General features: G+C 40.3%; 1 long non-coding RNA gene across 1 annotated transcript in view; it reads left to right on the forward strand.

Annotated features, from left to right (window-relative positions):
* LOC148778736 (uncharacterized) overlaps positions 1-27,208 on the forward strand; it is an 87,002-nt gene that overhangs the window by 10,208 nt on the left and 49,586 nt on the right. The window contains exon 2 of the long non-coding RNA XR_016037457.1: positions 2,762-2,848. This is a non-coding gene — a long non-coding RNA (uncharacterized LOC148778736). The remainder of the gene's footprint in view (positions 1-2,761; positions 2,849-27,208) is intronic.

Consider the following 27,208-nt stretch of genomic DNA (forward strand, 5'->3'; position numbering starts at 1 on the left):
GACGAGGTGATTGTTACAAGCTAGAAGATTTGGAATCATCCAGGTAGCTGACATCTGTTATACTAGGACAAGTGAATAATAATACAATAATTCTACTTTTTATTTTCTAAGATTCAAGAGAATAGAATTAAAGATTGTTTTTAAAGTGCATATTCTTTCAACGATTCCTTTTGGATCTTTTAATTAAATTTAATTTAGATCCTTGAAATGTAATAAGTCAGTAAAATAGGAAGCAGTATTTTCAGCAATCGAAAGCCTTTAGAGATGCAGTGTGTAAAAGGAATACCTAAGGCTTTTAAAACAAATAAGTATATCATCTCCTTCATATCACATTCACAGACTAGCTAATGTTAGACTGCCTTTCAATACAATAAGGTATAAATGAGATGCAAAATATATTATACATTTTCATTTAAATTGATTTTTTTTATTTGGGGCATTCTATTAACCATAGTTTGTGAAATGACAGATTGTAGACTAAAAGAAAATAATATATTTTTCAGATTAACCTGACTTGCCATGAGCTTCTGCATTAATCATCAGGTTTTAACACCAATAGAAGTCAGGCTTTACATTTGATTGACATACACTATCATTTTGCTCCTAGTTAACTTACTGCACAAAAGTGATAATGTGAGGGATCTTTCTGAAGGATTGACTGCAGACCAAGGTAACTCCTAGGAGGGAAAAAAGCAGAATATAATTTCCCTTACTTAGCTAATTTCTTTTTTTAATCTTGAAGGACAGTACATGCCTAGTGCTCACAGAATTTTGAATACATAAAATTATTTTCTTATCATATATCTAGCATTATTTACTGGTAATCCCTTTAAATCAGAGCTTAGTTTCCATTTGTAGGTCTGAAAATATGTAGATTCAGTTTTGATAAATATAGTCAGTATATTTGATATTGCTGCTGCTGCTGCTGCTAAGTTGCTTCAGTCGTGTCCGACTCTGTGCGACCCCATAGATGACAGCCCACCAGGCTCCCCGTCCCTGGGATTCTCCAGGCGAGAACACTGGAGTGGGTTGCCATTTCCTTCTCCAATGCATGAAAGTGAAAAGTGAAAGTGAAGTTGCTTAGTCGTGTCTGACTCTGAGCAACCCAATGGACTGCAGCCTACCAGGCTCCTCTGTCCATGGGATTTTCCAGGCAAGAGTACTGGAGTGGGGTGCCATTGCCTTCTCCGATATTTGATACTGCTGATAATAAAATGGAAGGTGAGAGAAGACCTTGGTAAAATATATAAATTATTGTCACAAAAAGTCACATGGTAACAAAAAATCATGGATTTCCTATTTGCCTAGGTTTCATTTGGAAGATGCTCAGATATTAACAGCAACTCCACCTTATAAACAAAATTTAACTATTTGTTTAGCTGTTTAATTTGAAACAGTAAAAGTGATTTTATTTCCCCCAAATCAAATACCAGACAAAAAAAACAATTCAGGATTCAATTTGGTCTTTTCATCACATGTTATTATACACATATATAAAAATAAGATGAACAAAGTACTTCCTATCATAATATAAATATATCCATTCACTCTGTAACTAGATACCGTTAGATGTCATATATGCGTAGAATTAATTAAAGCGCCTACAAAATAATATCCCCAACAGAGAGCCACGCAATGTGTATATAATTCAATTGAAATTCTCTACAAGTTAACCAACTCTTAACAGCCATACATACATGCTTATGGCAGCTGTCAATTTAGAGAAATTATATTGTTCATGGCCCAGAATAAAATCTTTTAACACCATCTATGTCCTAATGGAAAACAAAATGAAACAAATGAGCCGTGTTTAAAGATACATTAAAATATTACACTCAGGGACTTCTCTGGTGGTACAGGGGATAAGAATCTGCCTGCTGATGCAGGGGACATGGGTTCGATCCCTGGTCTGGGAAGATCCCACATGCTGTGGAGCAACTAAGCTCATGTGCCACAACTACTAAGCCCACATGCCCTAGAGCCCGTGCTCCGCTATAAGAGAAGCCACTGCAATGAGAAGACCGTGCTCTGAAATGAAGAGTAGCCCTCACTCACTGCAACTCGAGAAAGCCTGTGTGCAGCAACAAAGACCCAGCACAACTACAAATAAAATATAAATCAATAAATTAAAATATTATACTCAAATCCTATCTGTAATCACATATTCTCTCCTGAAAGTTAGTTTCCAACATTTATTGTATACTATGTGTGCAAAACATTTAAGCTCTTCTATCAGTTCAGTTCAGTCGCTCAGTCATGTCCGACTCTTTGCGACCCCATGAATCACAGCACGCCAGGCCTCCCTGTCCATCACCAACTCCCGGAGTTCACTCAAACTCATGTCCATAGCATCAGTGATGCCATCCAGCCATCTCATTCTCTGTCGTCCCCTTCTCCTCCTGCCCCCAATCCTTCCCAGCATCAGAGTCTTAGATTTTTTCCCTGGTCCTAGAATCATTTTCATAGTTGTGAATTTCATTCTATTCCATCATGTGAAATTATCCCCACCTTTATTTTCCCAAACCAAATTAATCCAAGAGGTGGCTAACATCCGTGACAGATAGAGTAACCTCTAAATATCTTTCTTTAAAAATTATCTTCATGGCCTTCATGTAGCCAATAAATGATAAGAAAACTGTATTTAGGAGAAGACAGTATGAATTGTCTCTGATAAGAATGTAAAATATCCTTGAAAAAAAAAATGTAAAGAAACTCAGAATTCCACACTTTACCCAGTGAATGTTCATTTTTCCTCTAACAGATTTCCAAATTAATTTGAAGCAAGCTGCATAAAAATTATGACATAAATTTCTGGACTGAAGAATCAATGAGTTGCTCTCCTGAGATGGTAAGTACCAACCGAGTCACCTGATTCTGAGAGCCCACTCATGGAAACCTGTGGTCTCTTTTGAGTAGTGATGGGAAAAATACTGAGAACCACTGGGTTAGAAGATTCAGTTCTGACAACCAGGCAGTTTGACTTCATTTGGGTCTCTGACTTTTTCAGATTTACATTTAAAAATCCTTTTTATGTCTGTTTCTGTAAGCTTATGTCCCTTCCAAGCTGTATATCTTCCATATTCCTTCTCCTTTTCTATAAGTCTAAAAGAAAACACTTTGATCCACTAATGGAATGTAGTTGACCAATGCCCTCTCTGTCACAATGTTGATTTACAGCCTCCAGGAGCAATAGGCAGCAAGCCAGGCTGCAGACAGTGACTAAACCCCAACAACAGGTCAGATGCGGCGCTTGCTTAATGGGCCCCTCTGTCTCCAGTGAGCAGCCCGCCTGTCACAGTGGGTGCAGCTTTCTCATGGTAGGAATTAGTTGCACACATTTTCCTGTCTCCAGGATTTGTCAGAAGGCTGTCTGTGACCAGGATGAGCCACTGAAGAATCATGCTCTAATGCTGGGTCCCCTCCTATGTGTGAGGACCCTAGCCAGAAGGGGAAGGGCAGGGCACTCACGTTTAGTGAGCATCTACCTCTGCTGGTATTTGACACATGTGATGTTACTTATGTTTTCTGGCATCTTAGTGAAGTTTAATTATTCACACATGAAAACACTGGTTCAGTGATTAGGAAAGGACTCAGCAGGGTTGAGACTCCAGGCCTGCCTCACATGAGCAATGATCATTTTTTTTTTCAGCTTAACCACACTGCCTCCATGTTATTCTGAGAAATGCTTATGTCACTTAGTGACCTAGGAGTTTTATAAAACCTGCTACTGACAGGCAACAAATACCTAATAAAAGTGCATTTTTTGTGTTACAAAATTATCATTTGATACATATGGTTATTTTTGAAAACTGTGCTAGGAGATATCCATCTTATCTCTTGTATTTTCTAAAAGCTCATAGAATTTTTGTCTTGAATATTTTGATAAGTGCACAAGTCCAGGTCCTGGAATTGTATAGCATTGAATTTAGTGTTCAGAGAATGTACTGGCATTCTTCATCTTTGCTGAATCCCACCAGAGATCAAAGAATCTGAGAGATTAATTTCCAGTTAAAAATGGTAGACTGACCACAAATGTTTATTCCCTCCTCAAAATGATGTTAAAATTATATTAAAAGAATTAGGAAAGTATTAATATATTACCAATAAGGACAATAGCTAGACCTGAAAATGGAGGGATGGTGGTGGTGGTAAGTCAGTGAATGTACATATTGACTGGCAGGTCTCTGGTGCCCTTTTGCCTTCCTACTCTCACAATTTCAAAGACCAAGCCACAGTGTATATCTATAAAATAAATGAAATGTTGTGAAACTTTCTGAGATTCTGGAACATTCTCCTATGCCAGAAGTATGCTGCTTATATTTTGTCTTGGGCCCAGTGAAGGTCTCATGAGGTAGGCTTGCTCAGTGGGTCCTTTCATCTTATACCTCTGGAGTCCCAACATTCTGTTTGCGTTTTAACAGCTACTTACTAGATGGGCAAGAGCACGAACTGACTTGGTGCCAAGCTAATTGTCAAGGTCTTTTGCACACTGAGCCAGTTTGGCAACATAAAGCTGTAAATTTTACAGTGAACCATATGAGAATTTTGTCATAAACTGGGTCCTGAAGGCATTTCTTTTCAACCACCAGTGTGTATTAAATCGCTTCAATAGTGTCTGATTCTTTGCGATCCCATGGACTCTAGCCCATGAAGCGTCTTTGTCCGTGGGATTTCCCAGGCAAGAATACTGGAGTGGGTTTGCCATTTCCTTCTCCAATAGATCTTCCTAAGCCAGGGACTGTACCAGCTCTCTTGTATCTCTTACATTGGCAGGTGGGTTCTTTATCACTAGCACCACCTGGGAAGCTCCAACTTCCAGTAAATCTTAGAATAACCCTTCACCACCATAACCCCAAACGTGAGGAACAATTGCTCTGCCAAAAGTCATGCTTGTGTCTCTACTTTGCTTCACTTCTTCCCCTCCTCCATGTTTTGAGCCACTTCGCTACATCCACTTGCATGAAGTCCACCTACGGTGGACTTGGTACAAACTATTAAGAGTAACTGGAAATCACAAATATTGCTTTACACTGTTGGACTTTCTTAGCGTAGGTTAAAGGTTTTACAGAATCCCTTCTGGGAGCTTAATTTTCCCCCTCAAATCCTACTGTAAAGTGAGCCATAGACCATTCCTTTATTATCACAGGATCTTAAGATCCAGGCTTAACTGTGAATGTTATTCCACATACATGCTTACATTTTAAGTAACTAGAGTATTTGCTGCTAGAAATCATGGACTATTTTACATTAATTTTAGTGTCTCTTGACAATAGACAGCACCATAGTGGTTTTCAATAAATGTTTGATGCATTAATAATGTATCAATGAAAGAACTGTGAGTTTTTTGACTCAGAAAAATTGTCTTCTTTTTTAGATTTTATGTGCCACCCTTCTATTTCCAGATTTTGCCAGTAGCTTCTCTTAAAGCCCATGTTACAGGATAAAAATAAAAAAAATAAACCCCTATTTAGTAAAGTCTATATATTTAGGTTTCTGTTATTTGCAGTCATATGCAATCCTAACTGATGTGTATGTGTGGGGGGAGGGATGTACCACACTCCTGCTGAAACAAATCATTAAGCAGGTTAACAATGAACATGTTCTAAGAGGACTTTGTATTGAAAAGACTTTGCTGTAAATTGGCCTAACAGTCACTTTTATGGATGCTGAGTATGAAATTGGAAAAGAATAGGTATGTGTATATGTATAACTGAATCACTTTGCTGTACACCTGAAACTAACACAACATGGTTAATCAACTATGTTGATGGTTAAGTCACTAAGTCTTGTCCGACTCTTGCATCCCCACGGACTATATCCTGCCAGGCTCCTCTGTCCATGGGATTCTCCAGGCAAGAATACTGGAATGGGTTGCTATTTTCTTCTCCAGGGGATCTTCTTGACCCAGTAATCGAACCAGGTCTCCTGCACTGCAGGCAGATTCTTTACAGACTGAGCTACGAGGGAAGCCCTTAATCAACTATGAAATATGAAGTGAAAATTGCTCAGTCGTGTCCAACTCTGCCACCCCATGGACTATGCAGTCCATGGAATTCTCCAGACCAGGATACTGGAGTGGGTAGCCTTTCCCTCCTCCAGGGGATCTTCCCAACCCAGGGATTGAACCCAGCTCTCCTGCACTGCAGGCAGATTCTTTACCAGTTGAGCCACCAGGGAAGCCCAAGAATACTGGAGTGGGTAGCCTATCCCTTCTCCAGTGGATCTTCTTAACCCATGAATTGAACCAGGGTCTTCTGCATTGCAGGCAGATTCTTTACCAGCTGAGCTACCAGGGAAGCCCAGAGATGTCTGGCAAGCATACAAATATATGTGATAAAAAGTAGAGTCTGGTGCCTACCATGAAATTGATGTAGATTCAGTGGGTAAAGACTTTGCATTTTGTTGGAGGGATCTGGAAAGCTTCATAGAAGAGGTCTTGAAGATGAACTAGATTTCAGTAGGTTGAAAGGTTAGGACATGATCAGAGAAGAGAATGGTGTAGACAAAGGCATGAACATGGTATTAATTAAACAAATTCTTCATTTGTACCCTCTGTCTGTGAGAGAGTTTGGAATATACTAGTACCATATTTATTTTCCATGATGATTTGGAAGTTGGTGTTTTTAACGACCTCAGGATTATAATAAATGCAATCTCCTTGACTATCTTTGCCCACCCTGTAATGTATGATGGTCTTTAATTGGACTCCTTGTCAAGCAAAAGAACATTATACAAAGGAAGTGATAGGGCCTGTGTACTGATAAGAATGTGTACTTTCTGAATTTTTCCACAGTGTGGGAGAATCCTTAATGAATCTTTATTCATCACTTTAACTCCTATATTTTTAAAATCAAGTCTCTGATATACTTTGTTCCTTGATGGTGGGATGGAGAGATTACTTTTCTTCAAGGTTGCCAAGTAATTAATACCATGGACTTCTTGGCACATAATCTGAACCAACCATCTGAATGATTGAACAGACTGTAGGGGTTTCAGCAAAGAAATGTAATTAATTAAAAGAGTGAATAACAAAACTTATATTCTCTGTGGGCACAAGGAAGCTGGAATAATGCTACTCTGAAGCTGCCACATGCACACGGTGTATTGTTCAACTCTAGACAGTACCATCCACATCATAGTCTGGGGAATGGCACCCTTGTTGCTGGGTGGCGCACAGCCGCCAAGTCCATACAAGGCAGCCCAGGCCATTCTTTGGTTGCCTTTTGTTTTGCTGACTGTAGCTGAAGGAGTCTCTTGCCAAGTTTCCCTGTATGTTTTGCCGTTCCTGCAGCTCTTACTTTTCTTGGAGCTTTGGCAGTGGGATCTGTTGGCAGCTCTGTTATCCTAGGCTGTCTTTGCCTGTGTCCTTGAGTTCCTAGACGACCTTGAAAACTGATATTCATATACCCACAGTCTTTGCTGAACCTTTAGTGGGGATATTTTCTCTGTTACCATTTTTTTCCCTCCTTCCAGTTGCCGAGGTCTTCCCCTGTCTGTGACTTTTTGCTTCAAAGAGAATCATATTTTGTTTTTGTGTCCTTTTCTGAGGGTGACTATATTGTATACAGCCTAACTGAGAATACTTTAAAATATTTCATATGGTCATCCTAATACAAGGACACAAAGACCAAACATGATTCTCTAAGAAGGAGCCATTGATAATGACACTGGGATAACAAATACAAACTGGGACTATCCTGAGCACTCAGGAGTGTCTGATCACCTACCCTTCTCTCTCTCCAAGCTGATATGCAGCAGGTTCACACCTCAAAGAGTAGGAGCTATGTATGGGATATTTCTGGGCTTCGCTGGTGGCTCAGATGGTAAAGAATCCACCTGCAATACGGGAGACCTGGATTTGATCCCTGGGTGGGAAGATCCCCTGGAGGAGGGCAAGGCATCCCACTCCAGTATTCTTGCCTGAAGAATCGCCACGGACAGAGGAGCCTGGCGGACTCCAGTCCATGCAAAGAGTCCGAAATGACTGAGCGACTAAGCTCAGCACATGGGATATTTCTGTTCACTGAATCATTAGACAAAGCACCTTCACCATTACAGCACTGCTCCCAGGACTCTCCAGACCTCCCTCCAGCATCTCAACAGGATGGCCTTGGCATGGCTAGAGGCCTATAGGGCCCTATACCAGGCCTAAGGTTTGCATGTGCTGTGATAGGGGCCTGTACCACACCAGTTATTAAATACCTTGCTATTATGCCAGTTCTTTTACCATCTACCTAGTCTCCCTTTCTCTTACTTTGTCATCGATCAACCTAGTCTCAGGACTGTGAAGATACCCGCAGTCTATTTTTCTGTTTCATCTCTATTATACATGTATGTCACATTCAGTTTTGTAGCCATTATTTATACTTATCATAAATAGCAAGATATTTACTTAAGAGAGGAAGGTATTAGATTTTGTTATCAAGATTACTGAATTGCAGGGTATTTATGGTTTCTTCAAGCAAGCAGCTTTGAAAGGAGAGTTCTGTCTCTTCTCATAATCACAGTTCAGTTCAGTTCAGTCGTTCAGTCGTGTCCGACTCTTTGCAACCCCATGAATCACAGCATGCCAGGCCTCCCTGTCCATCACCAACTCCTGGAGTTCACTCAGACTCATGTCCATCTAGTCGGTAATGCCATCCAGCCATCTCATTCTCTGTCGTCCCCTTCTCCTCCTGCCCCCAATCCCTCCCAGCATCAGAGTCTTTTCCAGTGAGTCAACTCTTCGCATCAGGTGGCCAAAGTATTGGAGTTTCAGCTTTAGCATCAGTCCTTCCAATGAACACCCAGGATTGATCTCCTTTAGAATGGACTGGTTGGATCTCCTTGCAGTCCAAGGGACTCTCAAGAGTCTTCTCCAACACCACAGTTCAAAAGCATCAATTCTTCAGCGATCAGCTTTCTTCACAGTCCAACTCTCACATCCATACAAGACCACTGGAAAAACCGTAGCCTTGATTAGACGGACCTTGGTTGGCAAAGTAATGTCTCTGTTTTTTAATATGCTATCTAGATTGGTCATAACTTTCCTTCCAAGGAGTAAGCGTCTTTTAATTTCATGGCTACAGTCAGCATGTGCAGTGATTTTGGAGCCCAAAACAGCATTGTAAAAAGATTGTTTCTGTGTGTGAATCCACTCCCCTGGCTGGAATGTGGAGAAGACAATTGGTCTCCATGAATAGGATTAAAATAACCAAAGGAGAGTTTCAGAGAGTTAGGGCTAAAAAGAGGGAAGAAAAAGATTGTGTTGTTTTGCTCAAAAATCACATGGCAAATATTTCGGATTACTAGGTCAAGTTAAGGCTTTGTGAGAAGTAGAGAAAAAGAAAAAAAAAAAATGGAAATTTTGTGACCGGTAAAAAAAATGTCTCTTTTTTGAGAGCATCAATTGTGAAACCAGGATGAAATTCCCCATATGGCAATTGTGGATTGAAGGGTGAGTTCTGGACCAAGAACCAATGTTTTCATGGCTTTATATAAATGTGAGACCTGAAATATTTAAAATGCTTCTGCTGCTGCTGCTAAGTCACTTCAGTCGTGTCCGACTCTGTGCGACCCCATAGACGGCAGCCCACCAGGCTCCCCCGTCCCTGGGATTCTCCAGGCAAGAACACTGGAGTGGGTTGCCATTTCCTTCTCCAATGTGTGAAAGTAAAAAGTGAAAGTGAAGTCACTCAGTCGTGTCCGACTAGTAGTGACCCCATGGACTGCAGCCCACCAGGCTCCTCTGTCCATGTGATTTTCTAGGCAAGAGTACTGGAGTGGCTTGCCATTGCCTTCTCCGATTTAAAATGCTACTAGGCATTTAGCAAAGACTTCTTTGAAAATTTGGTATCTTTTTGGTCGTGTCCAGAACTGAGATAGAGACAGGTGTAAGGGAAGCACGGACAGTCTCACAGTGTGCAGAGAGATAGAAAGAGCGTGTGACCCAGAGTCAAGTGAAAAATCTGGGTTCAAATCCCAGCTCTGCCCCTTGCTAACCAACCTCTCTGAACAGTGACCCTTTCATCTTAGAACAAGGCAAGCAAGTAATACTTTTTCTATGATGTTGTCAAGATTTTACAGCATAATGTACAAAAACTGCCTTACTAGGCATGCCTACTCCACAGTAAATTCTTAATAAATTTGTGTCTTAGAATGTGAGGTATTTTGATGCAGAATGTAGGTACTAAGGTACTTGATTTTCAATAAAGAATTTAAGGCAGAGAGAAAGGAAGGATAAGTGTGACCTGAAAATTGGATAAGCCTCCATGTGTGGGGGGTCTATGGAGTGTGTGGAGAGGTGAAGAAAAACACACAATGAGGGAAGGAGAAAGAAGGAAACTTGCAATTCTGGAGGTGTTGATTGTATATATCAGGTTAAGACAGGTGACACAGTGATACCAGTAGAGGAGATGCAAGAGATGTGCGTTCGATCCCTGGGTGGGGAAGATCGCCTGGAGAAGGAAACGCAATGCACTCCAGTATTCTTGCCTGGAAAATCCCATGGACGGAGGAGCCTGGAGAGCTACAGTCCATGGGGTCGCAAAGAGTCGGACTCAACTGAGAGAATGTGCACTCACACACACAAGACCAAGAGCTTCCTGGCACACACATGATGCTTTTGCTTCTCTGAGGTCAGGGAGAACTGTAGCGATTTCTGGCTGAAGAGACTGAGGAAAAGTGTAGTGCTAGAGTCACTGCAGCACAGGGTCAGTATTTTGCCGAGAAGTTTATAACCTTGAGGTCTGTAGGCTCCTAGAAGAGGTAGAAGTGTGCTTCAGGAGGCCCTGTGGACCCCCCTGAAACGATGGGAAAATCTTGATAGATATTTGTGTTTTGTGGAACAGCCTCCGTCGTGTTCTTTGGATTCAACAAGAGCCGTCCTGGGAGTTAACTCCTTCAGTCTACGGTTCCCCACTGTGTAGCAATGGTATAGTCTTGGAAACTAATATCTGCTCTAGGGAGGTGTGCTTGATCTAAGGATAACCCTACATCTTTGCAATACCTAGTTTAAATAAGAGAGACTAGAAAAATAAACCTTATGTACCCATCACTGAGTATTTTTCCTGACTCTTGAGAGAGGAAAACTGCTCTTTGACTAAAGGCACAGTCTGGGGAAACATATGACCCAGCCTACAACTGTGAAGGGATGAGTCTGACACTGTGGACGGAAGCACAGAGAAATGGAAAGAACTAGAGCCCTCATGACTTCAGTGAGGCCCTGGTTCAACCATTTCCTGGAGCCTGACCTCCATCTGGACTTCCCTCCTGTTACTGATAAATGTTATGTAAGTGACCATGGAGAGGGTTTTCTGTTACTTTTAAACAGTCATAGCTGAATGGAGATAGTGACCCCCAAAGCTGAGAGCCAGTGGCTTATGCTACATTAAAAGATGAATCATAGAGAATGCTTAAATGAACTGTTTCATGGTTAAAACCATTTCAGTATAACTGGATAATGATGGCTTTGTGTTCTTCATCTACAGTGGTGAAATAATTTGTGCTTTTCACTTTAATATGAGTGCCCTTGAACCCTTCTATAATGGCAATGGGAAGAAGCACTATCACATAAACGGAGGAGGTAGTGTGAAACTTAGGGAGTGTGCATGGGGGAGGGTCTTTTAATTATGCAATGTATACACTTAGGGTTTCACGATAGTTCAGAAAAGGTCGTATATATAAGAAATGTAATCGGGAAGGTCTGTGATGCAACTGTCTCAAGGCATCACTGGGCATGGTGCTGTCTGCTTTCAGTCGTGATCCACAGTGCTCTTTACTAGCCTTTTATTCTGGAGGTAACTCTTCTGCTTCGGTGCCATTGGTAATTGGATGGTCTCTGGGCACCAACCTAGTTTGTGTGCTTCACTTGCCTTTACAATCTACAGAGACTCAGCTAATTCCTAACTTTAGTGGAGGACTATCCTCCCTGTACCTTGCTTGTATCCGCTGCTCATCCCCACTGAAGAACCCTGGGTTGGCACATCACCTTGCTTTTCTCTCTAGTGCACACTTACTTAAACCCCATATTCTACTTCCAGCTGCTCTCTATACCACTATAGGTCATGAAAGACTCAGGAAGATGAGGAGGGTGATATATGGCCCTCTCATGGCTAGATCACAAAAAGTGAAAGTGAAAGTTGCTCAGTCCTGTCCCACTGTTTCCAACTCCATGGACTATAGCATCCCAGGCTCCTCTATCCACGAAATTCTCCGGGCCAGAATACTGGAGTGGGTAGCTGTTCACTTCTCCAGGGGATCTTCCCAATCTAGGAATCGAACCCAGGTCTCCTACATTGCAGGCAGATTCTTTACTGTCTGAGCCACCAGGAAGCCCAGATCGCAAAAGGAGGGTAATTTTTGGCCCTCTCATGGCTATATTGCAAAAGAGTCGGGTATGACTTAGCAACTAAACAACAATAACAGTACAGCTGTTAATAATATAATATCAGTGGCAAGATTTGCTATCTCTATAGCCTCTTTCATAATTCTGTGAAGTTGCCTCTTCCAACACTCCAGACAGAAAGGTGAATGTCTACCCTACTCTCAGAACTCAAAGGAAAATCTGAGGGAAATTTTGTGGGTCTATCCTTACTGCTATCCTGTTTGCATTTTTATCAATTTGATTAATAAATAGAAATCATAGTACTCTAGTCTACAGATGACACAATGCTGGGAGAAACAGCTGAACACAAAATAATAGCTGAAAACCCTTGTCTGGTGCTTTCTATATCCGTTCTTCTATCTACCTTACATGTATTAGCTCATTTAATTCTCATTTCATAGATGAGGAACTTCAAGTTACTTGCCAAGGCCATTTAGCAAGGGAAGAATTGAGTTGAGGTTTGAATATAAGTGGACTGGCTCTAAAGTACATGTCCTAAGTCATTCTGTTTTGATGCCCTCAGCATGGTCTAAGAGTTAAACCAATAGAATGAGTATTTTAGATGTGCTGAAACAAACAGCAGAATACAATAGATAAGGAAAGAGCTGATTTTACAACAGATTATATGAAAGAGGACAAGGGTTTTTGGTTGATCATAAGCTGGATTTGAAAGGAAATAAACTGCTTCTCAAAAGGTTAACACAACCCCAGACTTCTGACAAGGAAAAATACGATTCAGCAGAGGAAGTAAATGTTCCACTGTATTCTAACTCTGACTAATAGATTATGCTGGAATATTTCGTCTATCAGGTATCAGAGTTCACAAGCAACACTATCCAACTCAAGATGTTAGCCAAAATGATGTTCAGTCCAGTGACTACTCCACATAAAATGAGGGCATATAATAGCAGTTTTTAGATATTCCAATAAGGAATAGGTATGGTCTGAAGAGGTATGGTCTGCTGCTGCTAAGTCGCTTCAGTCGTGTCCGACTCTGTGTGACCCCATAGACAGCAGCCCACCAGGCTCCCCCGTCCCTGGGATCCTCCAGGCAAGAACTGTGGAGTGGGTTGCCATTTTCTTCTTCAATGCATGAAAGTGAAAAGTGAAAGTGAAGTCGTTCAGTCGTGTCCTACTCCTAGCAACCCCATGGACTGCAGCCCACCAGGCTCCTCTGTCCATGGGATTTGCCAGGCAAGAGTACTGGAGTGGGTTGCCATTGCTTTCTCCAAGGTATGGTCTATGGTATGGTTAATACCTCAGCTCAAAACCAAAAGGAATCATCTAAATATTCAAAGTCTTTCACAATAGTCAGGGCTGCCTCATTAAGCAGTGAGTTCCCAGGCAACAGAAGATTTGAGAAGTGTCTGGATGACAATTTGTTGCACATCTCATTTGTTGGAAAATAGTGTTAATTGGAATAGCATTGCAACAAAGCTGTTTTAGGAATCTGGGTTTTCTTAGGAATCTGGCTTTTCAAAGGTAGTTTTTAGCCAAAAATCAGGTATCTACACAATTATTAACTGGAAAGCATCAAATTAAGAAAGCTTTGAAGGACTCATCTTAGCATATAATAATGGGCAATATTACCATTAAATTTGAAGGAAAAATACTTGAAATACTTAAATGAAACGCCTAAACTCCTTATCATATATTTTACAAAAATGTTGAAATCCAATTTCAAGTGGATGTTTTCCTGACACTTTAGTGTTTTTAAGTGCTTTGTCTTTGAGAAAATACTGTACTAAATAAAAGTGGGCAAGTGAAGTGGCTGAATACCCTGTCAAGATGCCCTGTCCAACGAGTTGCACATGTGATGAGTGAGGAAGGAGAAAAGGTTAATGTAATTAGAGAAATGAATTCTGGGTAGCCCCAAAGAGCATGCCTTGTGAGTCATCTACATTCACATTTCTTTGAACTTTGTCTATCCTAAGGGAGATGAAGCAATTACACAGACATAATGTGTTACCCTTTCAGTACAATGCAACCCACATTCCTCCATACATTCATCATCATCAGTGGTATTTGTGTTCATTGCTGTCATGCAAGCTAGTTGCCAACAATTATTAAAAAGAAAACTGAACGGTTATGCATTTAGGAGATAAAGCAAGGTCAGCTTTTGCAACATGTTCTATGAAGCAAGGTTAATTTTCGCAACGTGCTCTATGAAGATGTCAATCCATTAAGGGGAAGAAAGTCACTAAGGAGCTCCTCAAAGATACTCCTGCATCAAGAACTGTCTCCAGAGACCTACAAAGTAAATGAAGTGACTATCTGTCACTCACAATTCTCCGAAATGGAATCCACAATGGCTGTGAGAGAGTTGCATATGAGCTTCCCCTCCCATTTTTACCTACATTCTCATTCACTGATTGTGAAAGTCTTTTTCTCTGGACTTTCCCTCATCACCTGCTTTTTTTTCTTTAACGACAAACAAAAATACTCTAGATTTCATTACCAGAGACACTTTTGTAGAAAGCATCCTGTCTGGCACAGTGTTAATACTACCCCTCCCAGCTTCTCAGGAAAAAAAGGAACTATTTTCAACACATATTTTTCCTCCTCTTACCTCCTCCCCTCCCTTTCTCTTCTTTCCTCCTTTTTTCTCTCTTTCCCTCCATTTCCTTCCTCTTACTCCTCCCCCCATTCTTCTTCCTTCTCTTCCTCTGGAATTCATGTTTCCCTTAGAAATGAATTTTTTCTATCCCAATTAATTTTCTCGGACTATGAATAAAACAGCACTTATACTATGCTTGCTGTGTGCCAGGCAGTTTACTAAACACATTACATATATTTGCTCATTTAATCATCTCTACAACCTGAGGAAGTATGCCCTATTGTTACATCTTCCAGAGAAAGAAAACCAAGGCATGGAGGGGTTGTATAATTTGGCAACAGTCACATGGAAATGAGGTCTGAACACAGGCCTTGTGGTTCCAAAGTCCATGCTTGAACCAGTGACACATACCCCTTCTCAAACTTTAGGGTTTTCCAGAGCATGACTTCCGTAGAGGCTGATGAAGAAGGGAACTAACATGAATTGGGTGCCTAATTCATGCCAAGCACTCAACATATATTATCTTGTTAGATCTCTGCTACAGCACTTCAAGTCAGGGATTATGATCCCAGCTTTACAGACAAGGTTAAAAAAAAAGCAAACTCACCTAATGTCACACTGTGAGTCACAGAGACAGATTTCTGTCTAGCTAATTCTATGGACATGAGTTTGAGTGAACTCCGGGAGTTGGTGATGGACAAGGAGGCCTGGCGTGCTGTGATTCATGGGGTCGCGGAGAGTCGGACACGACTGAGCGACTGAACTGAACTGAACTGAAATTCTATATATTACCCTCTTCAGGATATATTAGATTGTCACTTGTAGCCAAATAAGGAGCAAGAAGCCTTTACCTGAGACCTCATCTTTGGCACTGTCTTCTCATTCTCATACCTTGACCTCTTGGGCACTCTAGAAAACTTGAGATAGCCAGTCAAGGCTTCATTTTTCTCTTAATTAGCGCTCAAGAATTTGCTCTCTTATCTGGTAGACTTAGGGGACCTATGACCTCAGCTGGTTCTGAGTCATGCTGCTGACTCTGATCTGCATCACACATTATTTTTTCTTTCTTTGTGGTCCTTAATTCTGAGATGGGATATCGAGAGGCAATGACTACAGAAGAACCACATGCAGCACATTATAAGAACTATTAGGTTGAACCACATGAAACAATGTTGCATACTTTTTATATGAAAAAAACTAATGTTTTTGTTGGTAAAATAAGTCAAATAGTGAAATTTAATATGGATCAACATCTTATGTCTTACAATACCCATTTTTACTTCAATAATTTGTATAAATTACAGAAAATAGACCAATTTTTAAGGAAAGCATAATACTATTGTGAAAGTATAATTGTATCAGTATGTCTTATATAATTTTATTTCTTGTCTGAATCATTTTTGGTGGGCCAAGCAGCTCTGGCAGCCTAGCATTTGCCATGCTGCTAAATCTCAAAGAAATTTTAAAATACACTGAGTTTCATGAAAAATTAAAATATATGTAAATTTTGGGGATCTAGTTAAAGCAGTGCTGAGAGGAAATCTATAGTGCTAGGTACCTTAGAAAAGAAGAAAAATCTCAATTGATAATCTAACTTTTCAACTTAAGAAGCTAGGAAAAGAATTGTAAGATACCCCCCAAGTAAGCATAGAAAGGAAATCATAAAGGAGGACATAAATAAATGAACTTGAATACAGAAAAAAAGAAAAAAAATCAGTGAAACAAAGACCTGATTCTTTGAAAAGATTAATAAAACTAATAAGCCTCCAATAAGATTAACAACATTGAAGAAAAGACACAAGTTACATAAATCAGGAATGAATCACTGTAACAGGGTCTATATCAGTATAGACCCTGCAGACATCAAGAGGGTAATAAGGGAATACTGCACAGAACCTGATACACGTGAACTTGCAGCTCAGTTGAAATGAACCAATTCTTCAAAAAGCACAAACTACCACAACTCATCAAATATGAAACGGACCATTTGAATAATCCTATAGCAACTACAGATATTGAATTCATGATTTAGACTATTTTCTCTGCCCCATCCCTAGGCCCAGATGGTTTCACTGATAAATTCTTCCGAACATTTAAGGAGGAAAGACTGCCAATTCTACACAGCCTTTTTGGAAAATAGAAGAGGGCACATTTTCCAGTTCATTTTATGTGGTCAGCACTAACCTGATAGTAAAACTTGGCACAGGTATTACAAGACAATGACAGTAATAATAATAACAATAGTACTAATACTATATGACTTCTCTGCTTAGATCTGCTTCAGCTTCCTATGAAAATGCTTCTCATAAGTAGAGGTCATAAGTAGAGGCTTATTTTATCCTATTCTTTGCAAGACACATACATTCTATGCATTCCTAATAAAGTGCTGTCCAGATGTGATTGACTAGATGTGTGTCAGACCTAAACAGAATGGCTACTCTTGGGCTGATGATTAGAGTGAATGAATATATATTTAATACAAACATTTAATTAATATTTAACTTCTGTCATTGTTATAGCAATGTATTTTCCCATCAATAAGTAGTAAGAGCAAAAACTGTGCTCTTAAAATCACTGTTGGTTAAAAAAAAAATCAGTATGGTATGCATTCATGTTCATAACAGCATTTCTCAAAATAGCCAAAAGGTGGACATAACCCATGTGCTCACTGATGGATCAATGGATAAACAAAATGTGGCATATATATATATATATACACACAATGGAGTATTATTCAGCCTTAAAAAGTAAGGAAATTCTGATACATGTTACAGCATGGATGAACCATGAGGACTTCATGCTAAGTAAAATAAACAGACACAAAACGACAAATATTGTATATTTTGACTTCTGTGAGGTACCTAGAGTAGTCAAATTCATAGAGATGGAAAGCAGAATGGTGGCTGTCAGGGTCTGGGGGCAGATTAGGTGGAAAGTGGAAGTGAGAATGAATAGTTGTTTAAAGGGTACTGAGTTTTAGTTTTGCAAAATGAAAAGCATTCTGGAGATTGGTTGCACAACAATGTAAAATTAATTAACACTACTAAACTATACACTTAAGAATGGTTAAGATAGTAAATTTTATGTCTATTTTACCACAACTAGGAAAAAAACACTATTGTAAATATCATAATAATACATGCCTTTTCTTAAAGACATTTAGGATAACTTCCTTAAAGTGAGGGGTCACATTTTAAAGTGGTGAATATTTCCAAAATGTTCATAGAAACATGGCACCAGTTTATGCTCATTGTTGTTCTGTCACTCAGTCCTGTCTGATTCTTTAGAGACCCTATGGACTGCAGCACACTAGGCTTCCCTGTCCTTCACTACCTCCCAGAGTTTGCTCAAACTCATGTCCATTGAGTCGATGATGCCATCCAACCATCTCATCCTCTGTCACCTCCTTCTTGTCATGCCCTCAATCTTGCCCAGCTTCAGGGTCTTTACCATTGAGTTGGCTCTTTGCATCAGGTGGCCAAAGTATTGGAGCTTCAGCTTCAGCATCTGACTCTTTGCAACCCCATGGACTGTATCCCACCAGGCTCCTCTGTTCATGGAATTTTCCAGGCAAGAATACTGCGGTGAATTGTCATTTCTTACTCCAGGGGATCTTCCCAATCCAGGGGTTGAACCCATGTCATCTGTATTGGCAGGAGGATTCTTTACAACTGAGCCACCTGGCTTCAGCATCAGTCCTTCCAATGAATATTCAAGGTTGATTTCCTTTAGGATTGATTGGTTTGATCTCCTTGCAGTCAAGGGACTCTCAAGAGTCTTCTCCAGCACCACAGTTCAAAAGCATCAACTGTTCAGCATTCAGCCTTCTTTATGGTCCAATTCACTGGAAAAACCATAGCTTTGATTACACAAACCTTTGTCAGCAAAGTGATGCCTCTGCTTTTTAATATACTGTCTAGGTTTGTTATAGATTTTCTTCCAAAGAGCAAGCATCTTTTAATTTCATGGCTGTAGTCACCGTCCACAGTGATTTCGGAGCCCAAGAAAATAAAGTCTGTCACTGTTTTCAATTTTACCTCCATCTATTTGCAGTGATGGGACTGGATGCCATGATCTTAGTTTACTAAACATTGAGTTTTAAACCAGCCTTTTCACTCTTGCAGCTAGATGTGACAATATAGCTAAGGTCTAATAATGAGATCTAAAGATAATGATATATATAAATTTAAAAAAGTTGTATCTAAAAGTAATAGTATGTGGAGTTTCTCTAATATTTTCTTTAAGTAAAGGACTTGTCTTCGTTCCCCTTTGTACCTGCTGCTCACAATGTAGATAGGGCTGATGGGTCAGCTATCATTTTGTACAATTTCCACGTGAAAGTCACATGCAGCACAGCAACAAGATAGAAAAGCTATGAGTCCTTGACGTCTGGAACTGCATTGTGGGCTCTGGACTGCCTGCCTCAGACTGTTATGTTGGAGACAAATACATTTCTAGCTCATTTTTATCTCTTTGCACCTCAATTTATCCTTTAGCTTTAGTTTTCATTCTTTTCCGTTTTTGTCATATAGGAGAAAAATACCTTAGTTTCGTTATACACAGCTCCTTGTCCACTAAGAGAAGATTTCTGGAGTTATTACCACTTTTAGCTAAGCAAAGGAGAGGAGCCCAGGGAGAATTTTTTCTTCTTTTCATATCTGGGATGGCATACTGCTAGGGTTCTCAATAGGAAAGAGTAAATTCATTATCATCACCTTTCTCTTTAATCCAGAGACTGTCTGGAAGATAAAGTTGCTAAGATCAATAGATTTATTGAAACACTCTATTCAATTGATACTTGGAAAGAATGCTTATATTTTAATTATGATGCTTTAGAGGATTTTAATAAGGATAAAAATCCGAGGTGTCAGATATTTCTGATTTTTTTTAATAAAACAACTCCCTGAGAAACTGGATCTAATGTCTCAAGTCAATTTAAGCCTTGTTACTCTTGTGGGATGGGTATGGGGAGGGAGCATGGTGAAACTCTGAAAGCTTTGTTGATGTTTTCGAACCTGAGTGTATTATCACATGGCGGGGCGGGGGGGCGCTTCTTAAAAACACAGATTGCTAGGCCCCATGCCTCCAGGATTGACTAGTCACTTTCTACACAGGAAGAACAGCAAAATGAACAACTCTGGTTTACTCTGGTGGCATTCTGCTACCCTTTTGGGATAACTCTGCCAACTCCAGGGACCAGGGAAAACAATTAGAAGGAAACAGAAATGGCAAGGAGACTGTACTTATTTGAAGTCACTGCTTAGATTTCTTCAGGACTTTGGACTGATTTTCATCAAACAGACTGGTTTCTGTCAAATTAAACTTTTCCTTATTCCCACAGTAGAAGCATCATGTAAAACCCAATCTCTGCTTCAGTGCATGAGGTGAAGTGTTAGTCGTTTAGCCACGTCCAAATCTTTGTGACCCCATGGACTGTAGGCCGCCAGGCTCCTCTTTCCATGGAATTCTCCAGGCAAGAATACTGGAGTGGGTTGCCATTCGCTTCTCCAGGGGATTTTCCCGATTCAGGGATCAAACCCGGGTCTCCTGCACTGCAGGCAGATTCTTTATCACTGAGCCATCAGGAAGCCCTCTTTGCATACAGAGAACATTTTCCTTTTGGCATTAGGGAGCAGAGCTGCACACCCTCATCTTGACTCCTTATAGATTAAATGATGCAACTGAATTTATATCACAGTGTACTGGAGAACATGCAACCACTATAGTAGATATTCCTGGCTATGTTTCAGCAACATGAGAATTGCTTTAACTACTATTCCAGACTCCACCAATCTTTTCTGCTTTACTGTGTTTAGCATTAACTCTGAATTAGGATGTATGTGGTTGAAAATAAATGTTCAGCCACAGGATTAATTTATAGATGAGGTTTCTTAATAGTTGTTTCCTTTAAAGACATTTCCTTTAAAGGCATTGCACATCAATATTTAACTTGGTGTTTATCCACTCTAAGTATTTTATTTACAATTATCAGGTTACTATATTGTTGTCATTTCTATGCAAACTTTTATCAACTAAAACACATCTGAGTGGAAAGTATTCATTATTTCACTTCAAACTCTGCAGTCAGGTCAATAGCTAAAAGAAAAGTGAGACATAATTGAAATTTACAGATGTGATTTATTTTCTTATGTGAGTTGGAGATCTTATCCTATGACAAAAATAGAGAAATACATTTGGAAAGCCATTGAAAAACTGCTCACTTTAGCAATTTTGTTTTACAATTTTTTTTTTAAATTGGAGATTCAGAGATGTTAGATAATTTATTTGCTCAAGATCATGACTAAACTCATGACTGATCCAGTACTAGAAATGGGCCTCCTAGTGCTTTGTGAAGTCAATATTAAGTGTAGTGAACTGAATCCTAGCATTTATTTTTTTGGGCTCCAAAATCACTGCAGATGCTGATTGCAGCCATGAAATTAAAAGACGCTTGCTCCTTGGAAGGAAAGTTATGACCAACCTTGATAGTATATTAAAAAGCAGAGACATTACTTTGCCAACCAAGGTCTGTCTAGTCAAGGCAATGGTTTTTCCCGTGGTCATGTATGGATGTGAGAGTTGGACTGTGAAGAAGGCTGATTGCCGAAGAATCGATGCTTTTGAACTGTGGTGTTGGAGAAGACTCTTGAGAGTCCCTTATACTGCAAGGAGATCCAACCAGTCCATTCTAAGGGAGATCAATCCTGGATGTTCATTGGAGGGACTGATGCTAAAGCTGAAACTGCAATACTTTGGCCACCTCATGCGACGAGTTGACTCACTGGAAAAGACTCTGATGCTGGGAAAGGTTGGGGGCGGGAGGAGAAGGGGACGACGGAGAATGAGATGGCTGGATGGCATCACCGACTCTGTGGACATGAGTTTGAGTGTACTCCGGGAGTTGGTGATGGACAGGGAGGCCTGGCGTGCTGTGATTCATGAGGTCGCAGAGAGTCGGACACGACTGAGTGACTGAACTGAACTGAATGAATCATTATAATTCTCTTAGTTCTATTTTATGAGGATTTTTTAAAAAACTGAATATTCAAATACATTTTGAAAGAAATGTACCAGATGATTTACGTACTGATGTCCTTCCAAACAGTCCATTAAAATGTTTGATTTAAAATGAGTAATATTCACTGGATGGATTGATGCTGAAGCTCCAATACTTTGGCCACCTGATGCGAAGAGCCGACTCATTGGAAAAGACCCTGATGCTGGGAAAGATTGAAGGCAAAAGGAGAAGGGGGCAGCAGAAGATGAGATGGACCAACTCAATGGACATAAATTTGAGGAAACTGGGAGATGGTGAAGGACAGGGAAGCCTGGTATGTTACAGTCCATGGTGTCGCGAAGAGTTGAATATGACTTAGCGACTGAACAGCAACAAGGAAAAAAACCTATCATTAACGATGTAAATCTGCTGACTTATGAGTAACCATAAGTAAGTGATACAGCGAGAAATTTGGAGAAGTGATAAAGATGCTGAGGAGAACCCATAGGGAAAATATATAGTCCAATTGGAATGTGTTTGGAGTAAACCTTTTCCTTAATTTCTCAACGTTCAACATTCTCAGTATCTCAAAATGTACATCTACTATTCAGACTTATCTTTTCTTCACCCTGTATTGTTGCCATGATTACACAAGATACTTATGGATAGATAACAACTCCCTGGCAGTACAGTGGTTAAGGCTTAGTGCCTCTACTGTCAGGGGCATGAGTTTAATCCCCAGTTGGGGAACTATAATCCCACAAATTCTCCAGGCCAGAATACTGGAGTGGGTAACCTTTCCCTTCTCCAAGAGATGCTCCCAACCCAGGGATCAAACCCAGGTCTTCCACATTTCAGGCAGATTCTTTACCAGCTGAGCCACAAGGGAAGCCCCCAAGTGAGATGACTGGAGTGAGAAATATTGATGTCTTACTTACTCAATGTTTTATGGGTAGGCTTGAACACGTCACCAAAAAGGGAACCTCCGAAAGAATGCCAGAAAACCATTTATTTGCTCTCACTTGTTTTTTTGGCTTTGCCCCTCTTGTTTTTGCACTTTGTAACCATGTAGATGAAGGGAATTCATTTCTTTCCCTTTCTGTGACTGAGGGAATAATCACATTAATTATCATTAGTCTGCTTCAAAATTGTGAATTAGATCAGACTATGGAAAATATTTGTGGTAGCTGACTGTTCTAGAAAAAGAATTACACCAACATCTGTATGTTGCCTGATATATTTCACAAACTAGAACAAAAAAATCTTAAAATTTGCATGGAGACACAAAACACCTCAAATAACCAAAGCAGTCTTGAGAAAGAAAAACAGAGCTAGAGGAATCAGACTGCTTGACTGTATACAGCAATCTTATTGCCATCAATAGACTATACCACAAAGCTACAGTCATCAAAACAGTATGGTACTGGCACAAAAATAGAGATATAAATCAAAGGAGTGGGATAGAAAATCCAGAAATAAACCCACACACTTATGGTTAATTAATCTATGACAAAGAAGACAATCTTATACAATGGAAGAAATATAGTCTCTTCAATAAATGGTCCTGGGAAAACTGGACAGCTACATGTGGAAATACACTTTAGCACGATGTACAAAGATACACTCAAAATGGATTAAAGACTTAAATGTGAGACTGGAACATGGCTAAAAAGAAGTGGGAGAATCTGGGCATCGCTTTAGATCTGCAGCATGCAAATTTGGCCTTGGAGTACAGAATGAAGCAGGGCAAAGGCTAATAGAGTTTTGCCAAGAGAACACACTGGTCATAGCAAACACCCTCTTCCAACAACACAGAGAAGACTCTACACGTGGACATCACCAGATGGTCAACACTGAAATCAGACTGATTATATTCTTTCCAGCCAAAGATGGAGAAGCTCTATACAGTCAGCAAAAACAAGACCGGGAGCTGACTGTGGCTTGGATCATGAACTCCTTATTGTCAAATACAGACTGAAATTGAAGAAAGTGGAGAAAACCACTAGACCATTCAGGTATGACCTAAATCAAATCTCTTATGACTATACAGTGTAAGTGAGAAATAGATTTAAGGGATTAGATCTGATAGACAGAGTGCCTGATGAACTATGGATGGAGTTTTGTGACACTGTACAGGAGACAGGAATCAAGACCATCCCCATGGAAAAGAAATGCAAAAAAGCAAAATGGCTGTCTGAGGAGGCCTTACAAATAGCTGTGAAAAGAAGGGAAGTGAAAAGCAAAGGAGAAAAGGAAAGGTATACCCATTTGAATGCAGAGTTCCAAAGAATAGCAAGGAGAGATAAGAAAGCCTTCCTCAGAGATCAATGCAAAAAAATAGAGGAAAACAACAGAATGGGAAAGACTAGAGATCTCTTCAAGAAAATCAGAGATACCAAGGGAACATTTTATGCAAAGATAGGCTCAATAAAGGACACAAATGGTAGGTACCTAACAGAAGCAGAAGATTTTAAGAAGAGGTGGCAAGAATACACAGAAGAACTGTACAAAAAATATCTTCACCACCCAGATAATCACGATAGTGTGATCACTCACCTAGAGTCAGACATCCTAGAATGTGAAGTCAAGTGGGCCTTAGGAAACATCACTATGAACAAAGCTAGTGAAGGTGATGGAATTCCAGTTGAACTATTTCAAATCCTGAAAGATGAAGCTGTGAAAGTGCTACACTCACTATGCCAGCAAATTTGGAAAACTCAGCAGTGGCCACAGGACTGGAAAATGTCAGTTTTCATTCCAATCCCAAAGAAAGGCAATGCCAAAGAATGCTCAAACTACCGCACAATTGCACTCATCTCACAAGATAGTAAAGTCATGCTCAAAATTCAAGCCAGGCTTCAACAATATGTGAACCGTGAACTCCCAGATGTTCAAGCTGCTTTTAGAAAAGGCAGAGGAACCAGAGATCAAATTGCCAACATCTGTTGGATCATGAAAAAAGCAAGAGAGTTCCAGAAAAACACCTATTTCTGCTTTATTGACTATGCCAAAGCCTTTGTGTGGATCACAATAAACTGTGGAAAATTCTGAAAGAGATGGGAATACCAGACCACCTGACTTGCCTCATGAGAAACCTGTATGCAGGTCAGGAAGCAACAGTTAGAACTGGACATGGAACAACAGACTGGTTCCAAATAGGAAAAGGAGTACGTCAAGGTTGTATATTGTCACCCTGCTTATTTAGCTTATATGCAGAGCACATCATGAGAAACACTGGGCTGGAGAAAGCACAAGCTAAAATCAAGATTGCCGGGAGGAATATCAATAACCTCAGATATGCAGATGACATCACCGTTATGGCAGAAAGTGAAGAAGAACTAAAGAGCCTCTTGATGAAAGTGAAATAAGAGAGTGAAAAAGTTGGCTTAAAGCTCAACATTTAGAAAACTAAGATCATGCCATCCAGTCCCATCACTTCATGGCAAATAGATGGGGAAACAGTGGAAACAGTGGCTGACTTTATTTTTCTGGGCTCCAAAATCACTGAAGATGATGATTGCAGCCATGAAATTAAAAGATGCTTACTCCTTGGAAGGAAACTTATGACCAACCTAGACAGGATATTAAAAAACAGAGACATTACTTTGCCAACAAAGGTCCATCTAGTCAAGGCTATGGTTTTTCCAGTTGTCATGTATGGATGTGAGAGTTGGACTATAAAGAAAGTCCAACTGTGGACTCCTGGAGTTGGTGATAGACAGGGAGGTCTGGTGTGCTGAGGTTCATGTGGTCGCAAAGAGTCGGACACAACTGAGCGACTGAACTGAACTGAACTGAATGCAAACTCTTAGTTGCAGCATGTGGGATCTAGTTCCCCGATTAAGGATGAAACCTGGGCCCCCTGCATGGGGAGTATGGAGTCATAGCCACTGGACCACCAGGGAAGTCCCTGATGAGAGTTTTAGTGTTTTGGAGGAGAACAAGATGGCGGAGGAATAGGTGGACATGGAGTACATTTTCTTTCCACAGATACATCAGGAATACACCTTCAGACACAGAAGTGAATGTAGAACACCAGCTGAGAGCAGACAGGAGTACCTGACCAGTGGAAAAGAATATATAGAACCACACAAAACTTGGTAGGACGAAGGAACTAGGGGGGGAAACAGGAGTGTTAGTAGGACTGGACCTACGCTCAGCAGGTAGGGGAACTGAAGCAGGGGTCTGATCCCCACAGTGGGGCAATTGTCTGAGTCAGAGGAGAAACATTTAAGGCTGAGAGTGAAACAGCTGATCTGTGGCAGGGTAAATGGAATGAGAATCAGACAGTCTTTGCCTCAGCCATACATACCCCAGACAAGAACGCTGGTCTCCTGGAAGGCACAGTGGCTGGGAGCTGAAGTTTAGGGATTGTGCATCAATTCCAGGGCAAGGGCTGCTATTGACTGTTGAGAGATGGATTGAGGGGATGTGAGGGAGGAGATAGTGGTGGGAAATGCCAGTGGAGAATATACAAGCAACTCCTGCAGCTCAATTCCAGAAAAATAAATGACCCAATCCAAAAATGGGCCAAAGAACTAAACAGACATTTCTCCAAAGACATACAGATGGCTAACAAATACATGAAAAGATGCTCAACATCACTCATAATCAGAAAAATGCAAATCAAAACCACAATGAGGTACCATTTTACTCCAGTCAGAATGGCTGCTATCCAAAAGTCTATAAGCGATAAATGCTGGAAAGGGTGTGGAGAAAAGGGAACCCTCTTACACTGTTGGTGGGAATGCAAACTAGTACAGCTACTATGGAGAACAGTGTGGAGATTCCTTGAAAAACTGGAAATAGAACTGCCATCCGACCCAGCAATATCGCACACCGGGACATACACACCAAGGAAACCAGAATTGAAAGAGACACATATACTCCAATATTCATCACAGCACTGTTTATAATAGCCAGGACATGGAAGCAACCTAGATGTTTATCTGCAGACGAATGAATAAGAAAGCTGTGGTACATATACACAATGGAGTATTACTCAGTAATTAAAAATAATACATTTGAATCAGGTCTAATGAGGTGGATGAAACTGGAGCCTATTATACAGAGTGAAGTAAGCCAGAAAGAAAAACACCAGTACAGTATACTAACGCACATACATGGAATTTAGAAAGATGGTAATGATAACCCTGTATACAAGACAGCAAAAGAGACACAGATGTATAGAACAGTCTTTTGGACTCTGTGGGAGAGGGCGAGGGTGGGATTATTTGGGAGAATGGCATTGAAACATGTATATTATCATATGTGAAACGAATTGCCAGTC

This window comes from Moschus berezovskii, chromosome 1, assembly GCF_049115385.1.
Source record: "Moschus berezovskii isolate FMDL1 chromosome 1, NW_MosBer_1.0, whole genome shotgun sequence".
Taxonomy (NCBI): domain Eukaryota; kingdom Metazoa; phylum Chordata; class Mammalia; order Artiodactyla; family Moschidae; genus Moschus; species Moschus berezovskii.